The 13,217-nt window shown below is 40.3% G+C and overlaps 1 long non-coding RNA gene across 1 annotated transcript in view; it reads right to left on the minus strand.

Moving 5' to 3' along the window:
- Nucleotides 1–13,217, minus strand: part of LOC133546064 (uncharacterized) — a 291,819-nt gene that overhangs the window by 120,963 nt on the left and 157,639 nt on the right. The window lies entirely within an intron of this gene.

Here is a 13,217-nt window from a genome sequence, read left to right on the forward strand (position 1 = left end):
GACTCTGCATTTAGTGGCCCCCAGGTACATTGCGTTAGAGACCCCTGGATTACAAGTGCAAAAAAAAGGATGTCAAATGCAAAGTGTGACGGTTGAACCGTCAAACGTGCTTCCCAACTTTTGGATGACGTCGTCCTATTGTATGAAAATGGAGTTTCATCATCGCCATGGTGCGACTGGCGGCCGTTAAAGAGTCATGGGAACGCTCGGGGAGTCTTCCTAACAAGTCGTGACAAGACTTTCTCCCCACCTGGATGCACGCTGGAGGCAGCAGACACGCCTCAAGTGTATTTAAGAGCTTCAAACAGTGCTTTCCTTTTTACGTTATTCACCACATGAAGCATTTCGTTTCACTTTGACAACCAAACATAAAGATGGTGGAATATGTTGGCGCCAATAAGCGTCTGTTTGTTGAGTCTGTGTAAACATTCATTAGCACGTACTCGCTGGATGCACTCACTTCCTGTGGCCTCAGCACAGCCACCTGGGAATTACTATTAATAACTACTTTTTTTTTTTTTTTTTTTTTTTTAAAGGTAAGTGCAACGTGTACAGTAATAATATATATTATATATTACACAACCCAAAACCAGGGAAGTTGGCAGGTTGTGTAAATGGTAAATAAAAACAATGATTTGCAAATCCTTTTCAACTTATATTCAATTGAATAGACTGCAAAGACAAGATATTTAATGTTCAAACTGAGGAACAGGGGCATTTTTACCACTGTGTTACATGGCCTTTCCTTTTAATAACACTCAGTAATTGTTTGGGAACTGAGAAGACCAATTTTTAAAGCTTTTCAGGGGGAATTCTTTCCCATTCTTGCTTGATGTACAACTTAAGTTGTTCAACAGTCTGGACTACAGGCAGGCAAGTCTAGTACCCACACTCTTTTACTACGAAGCCACGCTATAGTAACACATGGCTTGGCATTGTCTTGCTGAAATAAGCAGGGGCGTCCATGATAACGTTGCTTGGATGGCAGCATATGTTGTTCCAAAACCTGTATGTACCTTTCAGCATTAATGGTGCCTTCACAGATGTGTAAGTTACCCATGCTTTGGGCACTAATACACCCCCATACCATCACAGATGCTGGCTTTTGAACTTCACGCCTCTAACTATCTGGATGGTTCTTTTTCTCTTTGTTCTAGAGGACACAATGTCTACGGTTTCCAAAAACAATTTGAAATGTGGACTCATCAGACCACAGAACACTTTTCCGCTTTGCTCGGGCCCAGCGAAGCCGGCAGTGTTTCTGGGTGTTGTTGATAAATGGCTTTCGCTTTGCACAGTAGAGTTTTTACTTGCACTTACAGATGTAGCGACAAACTGTAGTTCCTGACAGTAGTTTTCTGAAGTGTTCCTGAGTCCATGTGGTGATATCCTTCCCATACTGATGTCGCTTTTTGAAGGTCTGTAATATCATCGCTTACGTGCAGTGATTTCTCTCGATTCTCTGAAGCTTTTGATATTACTGACCGTGCATGGTGAAATCCCTAAATTCTTTGCAATAGCTGGTTGAGAAATGTTGTTCTTAAACTGTTGGACAATTTGCTCACGCATTTGTTCACAAAGTGGTGACCCTCGCCCAGTCTTTGTTTGTGAATGACTGAGCATTTCATGGAAGCTGCTTTTATACCCAATCATGGCACCCACCTGTTCCCAATTATCCTGTTCATGTGTGGGATGTTCCAAATAAGTGTTTGATGAAGTGTTTGATTCCTCAACCTTCACAGTCTTTTTTGCCACTTGTGCCAGCTTTTTTGAAACATGTTGCAGGTTGTCAAATTCCAAATGAGCTAATATTTGCAAAACATACATTTTTCCAGTTGGAACATTAAACATCTTGTCTTTGCAGTCTATTCAATTGAATAAAAATTAAAAAGGATTAGCAAATTATTGTATTCTGTTTTTATTTCGCATTTACACAATGTCCCAACTTCACTGGTTTTGAGGTTTGTATATCCAATGCAAACACACTAGTCAAAGATCCTCTATATGGTAGGAGTGCAGTGCTAATTCAAACTACATGCTGCAAAATACTAGTCAAAGATTCTTTGAAGAACAGGAGTGGAGTGCCAATTTAAAGTACATACCACAAAAACACATGTCAAAGATCCTCTTTATGACAGGATAGTTTATCTTAAGCATGCTTACTACAAAAACACTAGTCAAAGATCCTCTAAATAACCGAAGTGCAATGCTACTTTTAGGTACCTACTGCAAAAACACTAGTCAAAGATCATCTATATGGCAGACGAGTGCAGTGCCACTTGTAAGTACCTACTGCAAAAACCCAAGTCAAAGATCCTCTATATGACAGGAGTGCAGTGCTACTTTTAAGAAACCTACTGCAAAAACACAAGTCAAAGATCCTCTATATGACAGGAGTGCAGTGTTACTTTTAAGAAACCTACTGCAAAAACACTAGTCAAAGATCATCTATACTAAAGGAGTGCAGTGCTACTTTTAAGAAACCTACTGCAAAAACACTAGTCAAAGATCCTCTATAAGGCAGGAGTGCAGTGCTACTTTGAAGTACCTACTGCAAAAACACATGTCAAAGATCCTGTATAACCCACAGGAAAATTATTTTTATGTAATCTTACTGCAAAAAACACTAGTCAAAGATCCTCTCTGTGGGAGGAGTGCAGTGCAACTTTTAGGTACATTGTGCAAAAACACATATCACTCATCAAAGATCCTCTATAGGACAGCAGAGTTGTTTTTAAGTATACCTACTACAAAACCACTATACAACAGGAGTGCAGTGCTAATTTTAAGCATACCTACTGCTAAAACACTCGTCAAAGATCATCTATATGACAGGAGAGTTTATCTTAAGCATGCCTACTGCAAAAACACTAGTCAAAGATCCTCTAAATAACAGGAGTGCACTGCTACATTTGAATACCTACTGCAAAAACCACTAGTCAAAGATCCTCTATATCAGAGCCTCAATCACGCGGGCCGCAATTGGCGTTATTTTGCGGCCTGCTCCTTGATGTGAAAATTTAATGTTGGTGCGGCCCGCGAGTTTTACATGAATGGCGCTTTACATCGTCATACTTGTATACTTTCGATTTTTCCCAGAGACTCACAATTTTTCAGCGCCCCACCAGGGGTAATTATCCTCCCTAATATCACCCAGAAAATAATATTAAGGTGGCAACGTGGACGAACTGCCTTTAGCTTCCTCTACAACCTGTACAAACAGTGTGCCGGCCTAGTCACATATAGTATGAGGCTTCTGTAGACCCACAGAGGTGACTGCAAGGCATACTTGGTCAACAGCCATACAGGTCACACTGAGGGTGGCCGTATGATCAACCTTAACACTGTTACAAATATGCGCCACACCAAACAAGAATGACATACACATTTTGGGAGAACATCCGCACCGTAACATAACATAAACACAACAGAACAAATACCCAGCATCCCGGGCTACAATATACGCCCCTCCAACTCCGACCCCTATTGTAGCCTGGAAGAGTTAGGGCTGCATTGGATTCTGGGTATTTGTTCTGTTGCGTTTATGTTGTGTTACGGTGCAGATGTTCTCCCAAAATGTGTTTGTCAATTTGGTTGGGTGTGGGTTCACAGTGTGGCGCATATTTGTAACAGTGTTAAAGTTGTTTCAATGGTCACCCTCAGTGTGACCTGCATGGCTGTTGACCAAGTATGCCTTGCAGTCACCTCTGTGGGTCTACAGAAGCCTCATACTGTATGTAACTAGGCCGGCACACTGTTTGTATGGTGGAAAAGCGGATGAGACGGCAGGTAGTAGAGGACGCTAAAGACATTGCCATCACGGCACGCCCTTAAAATTGTTGTTCCGGGTGAGAACCGTGTGAACGATTGCCCCGGGATTTTGTAGGGAGGGGCACTGATATTCAGGTGTTTCCCGGAAAGATCGCGATAGTTGGCAAGTATGTTGCCAGAGCGGGAAAGTCATACAAAGAAGGTGTATTCATTAAAAACTGCATGTTAGATTTTTTTTAAGAAATCTTTTCTTTCGGCCCAGCATCACCCAGTCTCAGCATCCAGTGGCCCCCAGATAAATTGAGACCCCTGCTCTATATGGTGGGAGTGCAGTGCTACTTTTAATTACATACTGCAAAAAAACTCATCAAAGATCCTCTATATGGCAGGAGAGTTGTTCTTAAGCGTGCCTATTGCAAAAACACTCATCAAAGATCCTCTACATGGCAGGAGTGCAGTGCCACATTTAAGTAAAATACTGCAAAAACACTAGTCAAAGATCCTCTATATGGTAGGAGTGCAGTGCTACTTTTAAGTACATACAGCAAAAACACTCATCAAAGATCCTCTATATGGCAGGAGAGTTGTTCTTAACGTGCCTATTGCAAAAATACTAACCAAAGATCCTCTACATGACAGGAGAGTTGTTTTTAAGTCTACCTACTACAAAAAAAACTAGTCAAAGATTCTATTCATGACAGGATAATTGTTTTTAAGTAATCCTACAGAAAAACACTAGTCAAAGATCCTCTATATGGTAGGAGTGCAGTGCTACTTTTAATTACATACTGCAAAAACACTTATCAAAGATCCTCTATATGGCATGAGAGTTATTCTTAAGCGTGCCTATTGCAAAAACACTCATCAAAGATCCTCTACATGGCAGGAGTGCAGTGCTACTTTTAGGTACATACTGCAAAAACACTCATCAAAGATCCTCCATATGGCAGGAGAGTTGTTGTTAACCGTGCCTATTGCAAAAACACTAGCCAAAGATCCTCTACATGACAGGAGAGTTGTTTTTAAGTAATCCTACAGAAAAACACTAGTCAAAGATCCTCTATATGGTAGGAGTGCAGTGCTACTTTTAGGTACATACTCCAAAAACACTCATCAAAGATCCTCTATATGGCAGGAGAGTTGTTCTTAAGCGTGCCTATTGCAAAAACACTCATCAAAGATCCTCTACATGGCAGGAGTGCAGTGCTACTTTTAAGTACATACTGCAAAAACACTCATCAAAGATCCTCTATATGGCAGGAGAGTTGTTGTTAAGCGTGCCTATTGCAAAAACACTAGCCAAAGATCCTCTACATGACAGGAGAGTTGTTTTTAAGTCTACCTACTACAAAAAAAAACTAGTCAAAGATTCTATTCATGACAGGATAATTGTTTTTAAGTAATCATACAGAAAAACACTCGTCAAAGATCCTCTATATGCTAGGAGTGCAGTGCTACTTTTAAGTACATACTGCAAAAACACTCATCAAAGATCCTCCATATGGCAGGAGAGTTGTTGTTAAGCGTGCCTATTGCAAAAACACTAGCCAAAGATCCTCTATATGACAGGAGAGTTGTTTTTAAGTCTACCTACTACAAAAAAAAAACTAGTCAAAGATTCTATTCATGACAGGATAATTGTTTTTAAGTAATCCTACAGAAAAACACTCGTCAAAGATCCTTTATATGGTAGGAGTGCAGTGCTACTTTTAATTACATACTGCAAAAACACTCATCAAAGATCCTCTATATGGCAGGAGAGTTGTTCTTAAGCGTGCCTATTGCAAAAACACTCATCAAAGATCCTCTACATGGCAGGAGTGCAGTGCTACTTTTAGGTACATACTGCAAAAACACTCATCAAAGATCCTCTATATGGCAGGAGAGTTGTTCTTAAGCGTGCCTATTGCAAAAACACTCATCAAAGATCCTCTACATGGCAGGAGTGCAGTGCTACTTTTAAGTACATACTGCAAAAACACTCATCAAAGATCCTCCATATGGCAGGAGAGTTGTTGTTAAGCGTGCCTATTGCAAAAACACTAGCCAAAGATCCTCTACATGACAGGAGAGTTGTTTTTAAGTCTACCTACTACAAAAAAAACTAGTCAAAGATTCTATTCATGACAGGATAATTGTTTTTAAGTAATCCTACAGAAAAACACTAGTCAAAGATCCTCTATATGGTAGGAGTGCAGTGCTACTTTTAATTACATACTGCAAAAACACTCATCAAAGATCCTCTATATGACAGGAGAGTTGTTCTTAAGCGTGCCTATTGCGAAAACACTCAAAGATCCTCTACATGGCAGGAGTGCAGTGCTACTTTTAAGTAACCTACTGCAAAAACACTAGTCAAAGATCCTCTATATGGTAGGAGTGCAGTGCTACTTTTAAGTACATACTGCAAAAACACTCATCAAAGATCCTCTATATGGCAGGAGAGTTGTTGTTAAGCGTGCCTATTGCAAAAACACTAGCCAAAGATCCTCTACATGACAGGAGAGTTGTTTTTAAGTCTACCTACTACAAAAAAAACTAGTCAAAGATTCTATTCATGACAGGATAATTGTTTTTAAGTAATCCTACAGAAAAACACTTGTCAAAGATCCTCTATATGGTAGGAGTGCAGTGCTACTTTTAATTACATACTGCAAAAACACTTATCAAAGATCCTCTATATGGCATGAGAGTTATTCTTAAGCGTGCCTATTGCAAAAACACTCATCAAAGATCCTCTATATGGCAGGAGAGTTGTTCTTAAGCGTGCCTATTGCAAAAACACTCATCAAAGATCCTCTACATGGCAGGAGTGCAGTGCTACTTTTAAGTACATACTGCAAAAACACTCATCAAAGATCCTCCATATGGCAGGAGAGTTGTTAAGCGTGCCTATTGCAAAAACACTAGCCAAAGATCCTCTATATGACAGGAGAGTTGTTTTTAAGTCTACCTACTACAAAAAAAAAACTAGTCAAAGATTCTATTCATGACAGGATAATTGTTTTTAAGTAATCCTACAGAAAAACACTCGTCAAAGATCCTTTATATGGTAGGAGTGCAGTGCTACTTTTAATTACATACTGCAAAAACACTCATCAAAGATCCTCTATATGGCAGGAGAGTTGTTCTTAAGCGTGCCTATTGCAAAAACACTCATCAAAGATCCTCTACATGGCAGGAGTGCAGTGCTACTTTTAGGTACATACTGCAAAAACACTCATCAAAGATCCTCTATATGGCAGGAGAGTTGTTCTTAAGCGTGCCTATTGCAAAAACTCTAATCAAAGATCCTCTACATGGCAGGAGTGCAGTGCTACTTTTAAGTACATACTGCAAAAACACTCATCAAAGATCCTCCATATGGCAGGAGAGTTGTTGTTAAGCATGCCTATTGCAAAAACACTAGCCAAAGATCCTCTATATGACAGGAGAGTTGTTTTTAAATCTACCTACTAAAAAAAAAAAACTAGTCAAAGATTCTATTCATGACAGGATAATTGTTTTTAAGTAATCCTACAGAAAAACACAAGTCAAAGATCCTCTATATGGTAGGAGTGCAGTGCTACTTTTAATTACATACTGCAAAAACACTCATCAAAGATCCTCTATATGGCAGGAGAGTTGTTCTTAAGCGTGCCTATTGCAAAAACACTCATCAAAGATCCTCTACATGGCAGGAGTGCAGTGCTACTTTTAAGTACATACTGCAAAAACACTCATCAAAGATCCTCTATATGGCAGGAGAGTTGTTGTTAAGCGTGCCTATTGCAAAAACACTAGCCAAAGATCCTTTATATGACAGGAGAGTTGTTTTTAAGTCTACCTACTACAAAAAAAAAAACTAGTCAAAGATTCTATTCATGACAGGATAATTGTTTTTAAGTAATCATACAGAAAAACACTCGTCAAAGATCCTCTATATGCTAGGAGTGCAGTGCTACTTTTAAGTACATACTGCAAAAACACTCATCAAAGATCCTCTATATGACAGGAGAGTTGTTTTTAAGTCTACCTACTACAAAAAAAAAACTAGTCAAAGATTCTATTCATGACAGGATAATTGTTTTTAAGTAATCCTACAGAAAAACACTAGTCAAAGATCCTCTATATGGTAGGAGTGCAGTGCTACTTTTAATTACATACTGCAAAAACACTCTTCAAAGATCCTCTATATGGCATGAGAGTTATTCTTAAGCGTGCCTATTGCAAAAACACTCATCAAAGATCCTCTACATGGCAGGAGTGCAGTGCTACTTTTAGGTACATACTGCAAAAACACTCATCAAAGATCCTCTATATGGCAGGAGAGTTGTTCTTAAGCGTGCCTATTGCAAAAACTCTAATCAAAGATCCTCTACATGGCAAGAGTGCAGTGCTACTTTTAAGTACATACTGCAAAAACACTCATCAAAGATCCTCCATATGGCAGGAGAGTTGTTGTTAAGCGTGCCTATTGCAAAAACACTAGCCAAAGATCCTCTATATGACAGGAGAGTTGTTTTTAAATCTACCTACTAAAAAAAAAAAACTAGTCAAAGATTCTATTCATGACAGGATAATTGTTTTTAAGTAATCCTACAGAAAAACAAAAGTCAAAGATCCTCTATATGGTAGGAGTGCAGTGCTACTTTTAATTACATACTGCAAAAACACTTATCAAAGATCCTCTATATGGCATGAGAGTTATTCTTAAGCGTGCCTATTGCAAAAACACTCATCAAAAATCCTCTACATGGCAGGAGTGCAGTGCTACTTTTAAGTACATACTGCAAAAAACACTCATCAAAGATCCTCTATATGGCAGGAGAGTTGTTGTTAAGCGTGCCTATTGCAAAAACACTAGCCAAAAATCCTCTACATGACAGGAGAGTTGTTTTTAAGTCTACCTACTACAAAAAAAAAACTAGTCAAAGATTCTATTCATGACAGGATAATTGTTTTTAAGTAATCATACAGAAAAACACTCGTCAAAGATCCTCTATATGCTAGGAGTGCAGTGCTACTTTTAAGTACATACTGCAAAAACACTCATCAAAGATCCTCTATATGCCAGGAGAGTTGTTTTTAAGTCTACCTACTACAAAAAAAAAACTAGTCAAAGATTCTATTCATGACAGGATAATTGTTTTTAAGTAATCCTACAGAAAAACACTAGTCAAAGATCCTCTATATGGTAGGAGTGCAGTGCTACTTTTAATTACATACTGCAAAAACACTCATCAAAGATCCTCTATATGGCAGGAGAGTTGTTCTTAAGCGTGCCTATTGCAAAAACACTCATCAAAGATCCTCTATATGACAGGAGAGTTGTTCTTAAGCGTGCCTATTGCGAAAACACTCAAAGATCCTCTACATGGCAGGAGTGCAGTGCTACTTTTAAGTAACCTACTGCAAAAACACTAGTCAAAGATTCTCTATATGGTAGGAGTGCAGTGCTACTTTTAAGTGCATACTGCAAAAACACTCATCAAAGATCCTCTATATGGCAGGAGAGTTGTTGTTAAGCGTGCCTATTGCAAAAACACTAGCCAAAGATCCTCTACATGACAGGAGAGTTGTTTTTAAGTCTACCTACTACAAAAAAAACTAGTCAAAGATTCTATTCATGACAGGATAATTGTTTTTAAGTAATCCTACAGAAAAACACAAGTCAAAGATCCTCTATATGGTAGGAGTGCAGTGCTACTTTTAATTACATACTGCAAAAACACTCATCAAAGATCCTCTATATGGCAGGAGAGTTGTTCTTAAGCGTGCCTATTGCAAAAACACTCATCAAAGATCCTCTACATGGCAGGGGTGCAGTGCTACTTTTAAGTACATACTGCAAAAACACTCATCAAAGATCCTCAATATGGCAGGAGAGTTGTTGTTAAGCGTGCCTATTGCAAAAACACTAGCCAAAGATCCTCTATATGACAGGAGAGTTGTTTTTAAGTCTACCTACTACAAAAAAAAAACTAGTCAAAGATTCTATTCATGACAGGATAATTGTTTTTAAGTAATCATACAGAAAAACACTCGTCAAAGATCCTCTATATGCTAGGAGTGCAGTGCTACTTTTAAGTACATACTGCAAAAACACTCATCAAAGATCCTCTATATGACAGGAGAGTTGTTCTTAAGCGTGCCTATTGCGAAAACACTCATCAAAGATCCTCTACATGGCAGGAGTGCAGTACCTACAGTCAAACTGGGGATGATGGTGAGGTAATAAGAAGGTATGCAGGTTTGTGTAATTAATGCAGAGTTGCCATCCTTGCCAACGGCCTTGATTGGCACACTAAGGCTCAGACTAAAGAGCGATGGGGGATTAACCCGACTTGCTCTCGAATGCGACGAGGATGAAGCCGGCAGGATGCTTGCGTCGCCGCCTCCTTCCTTCCCTGTTGATCATGTGAGGCCATGCTGTGTGACAGGCATCACACACACGCCTTGGAAAAAGATAGACCGGCAGGATTAGTGGCTGACTTCTGACACAGCAGAGCAGGGAATATTTCACTTTCTTGGCTGATAGATGCTGGTGTGTGTGTGTGTGTGTGTGTGTGTGTGTGTTTGTGCGGAGGATGGAGGTGTGACTGAGCAGCTTTACAAACACGGATTAACGGCGAGTCGGCGTAACGCAAATGGAGTCAAATCCTGCTGAACTGCTGCTTTAGTCACATTTTTATTCAATAGGCGCCCCGAAAAAGATGGCCGACAGCACTCGGAGCAGGTTGTTTTGAAGGCGCAGCAGCTGTTGTGTCACGTGACGCGCGCGGAGTGTGGGAGTGGAAACACTTCCACACACCAGTGGACCCGTCACCAGCACACACTCTTTGCAAACTGTGTGCAGAACGTGCATGATGTCACCGAATACTTCTTCTGGCCTTTCAGACTATGCAGTCTTAAAAAGACTGAGGAAGCTGATATTAGCTCATTTGGAATTGGATGCCTGCAGCATGTTTCCAAAAAAGCTGGCACAGGTGGCAAAAAAGACTGAGAAAGTTGAGGAATGCTCGTCAAAACGCTTATTTGGAACATCCCACAGGTGGACAGGCTAATTGGGAACAGGTGGGTGCCATGGTCGGGTATAAAAGCAGCTTCCATGAAATGCTCAGTCAGTCACAAACAAGGATGGGGGTGAGGGTCACCACTTTGTGAACACATTTCTTTCTTAGCAACAGTTGAAGAACAACATTTCTCAACCAGCTATTGCAAGGAATTTAGGGATTTCACCACCCACGGTCCGTAATATCATCAAAAAGTTCAGAGAATCTGGAGAAATCACTGCACGTAACCGGCTAAGCCCGTGACCTTCGACCCAGAAAGAGACATCAGTGTGTAAAGGATATCACCACAAGGGCTCAAGACCCCTTCAGAAAACCACTATCAGTAACTACAGTTGGTCGCTACATCTGTAAGTGCGAGTTAAAACTCTACTATGCAAAGCCATTTATCAACAACACCCAGAAATGCCTCCAGCTTCACTGGGCCCGAGCATAACAACAATATGGCTAATGCTTGGTTAACGTTCAGATCAGGACATGTAAATGGAGTATTGTTGGCACTTTTTAGAAGGCGTGATAGAGTTTTCTCATTAGCTGCATTGTTAGCCACCTCTTGCTTGCCGTACTTTACCATATAAAATTAGAGATATCTGATAATGGCTTTTTTCCCGATATCCGATATTGTCCAACTCTTAATTAACGATACCGATATATACAGTCTTGGAATTAACACATTATTATGCCTAACTTTGTTGTGATGCCCCGCTGGATGCATTAAACAATGTTACAAGGTTTTCCAAAATAAATCAACCCAAGTTATGGAAAAATATCATTCCAACATGGCACTGCCATATTTATTATTGAAGTCACAAAGTGCTTTTTTTTTTTAACATGCCTCAAAACAGCAGCTTGGAATTTGGGACATGCTCTCCCTGAGAGAGCATGAGGAGGTGGGGTAGGGAGTAGGGGGCGGTGTATATTGTAGCTCCCGGAAAAGTCAGTGCTGCAAGGGGTTCTGGGTATTTGATCTGTTGTGTTTATGTTGTGTTACAGTGCGGATGTTCTCCCGAAATGTGTTTGTCATTCTTGTTTGGTGTGGGTTCACAGTGTGGCGCATATTTGTAACAGTGTTAAAGTTGTATATACGGCCACCCTCAGTGTGACCTGTATGGCTTTTGACCAAGTATGCATTTCATACTTGTGTGTGTGAAAAGCCATAGATATTATGTGACTGGGCCGGCACGCAAAGGCAGTGCCTTTAAGGTTTATTCCTACGTCCGCGTTTTAAAAAGTCATGAATTTTACTTTTTGAAACAGATACCGATAATTTTGAAGCCAATACTGATATCGGCAGTCTGATATTATTGGACATCTCTAATTAGAACGCATGAAGTGAAGTGAATTATATTTATATAGCGCTTTTCTCAAGTGACTCAAAGCGCTTTACATAGTGAAACCCAATATCTAAGTTACATTTAAACCAGTGTGGGTGGCACTGAGAGCAGGTGGGTAAAGTGTCTTGCCCAAGGACACAACGGCAGTAACTAGGATGGCACAAGCGGGAATCGAACCTGCAACCCTCAAATTGCTGGCACGGCCACTCTACCAACCGAGCTATGCCGCCCCGCATGTTCTCGTCTTGCAGAGGGATTGTGAACGATTGACAAAATTCCCCCAAAAAGTGCAGTTTCTCTTTAAGAGTACTAGATGTTCCTTAACAATATACAGATTCCGGCTACAAGTATATTCTCTCTGTAAAATATGAGCCTTGCATGTTGGAACTCGTCACAGTTTAGGCACCGAATGTTAAAAAAAAAGGCTCTGTCTGTTCACCATTCAAAACAACATGTTTGAATGTCGTGCGGCCACTTTCTTGTCCGCTATAAAGCCTTTGTTGTGGGGACGATTGAAAGGGGCATTGTTGTCAGCCACATCTGTGAAACATTTAGCGGGCACTTGTAACTCAAGGCCATGTCGTGCGGCGTGATTCAAGCAGGCTAAAATAAAACCTGTATTGAGAGGCGACAAATAGGTTTATTGTGTGAATGTTCCAAAACATTCACACATATTGTATTCTACACCAAAATGGATCTATTTATTATGGGCCTGCTGCAAGGCCAGCAATCCCGTATTGTTATTGCTCATACTTCAAACTTTATTATTCAATATCGTGTTCTGCATGTTTCCCTTACACTTAATACGGGACGAACCGGCCAAAGAACCCCCACATATGTTACACCGTCGGAAAGGGTCTATGGCGTTACTTTAAATTGGGACCATTTTGTGTTACCATGGCAACGCTTTACACGAATAAACGAAAAAAAATGGGCCACTAGAATGGGTACCCAATAGAGATGCGCGGATAGGGAATTATATCATCCGCATCCGCATCACCAAAGTCGTCATCCACCCGCCGCCCACCCGAACCAACATTTTATCAGGACCGTACCCGTA

This window comes from Nerophis ophidion, linkage group LG29 (assembly GCF_033978795.1).
Source record: "Nerophis ophidion isolate RoL-2023_Sa linkage group LG29, RoL_Noph_v1.0, whole genome shotgun sequence".
NCBI lineage: Eukaryota > Metazoa > Chordata > Actinopteri > Syngnathiformes > Syngnathidae > Nerophis > Nerophis ophidion.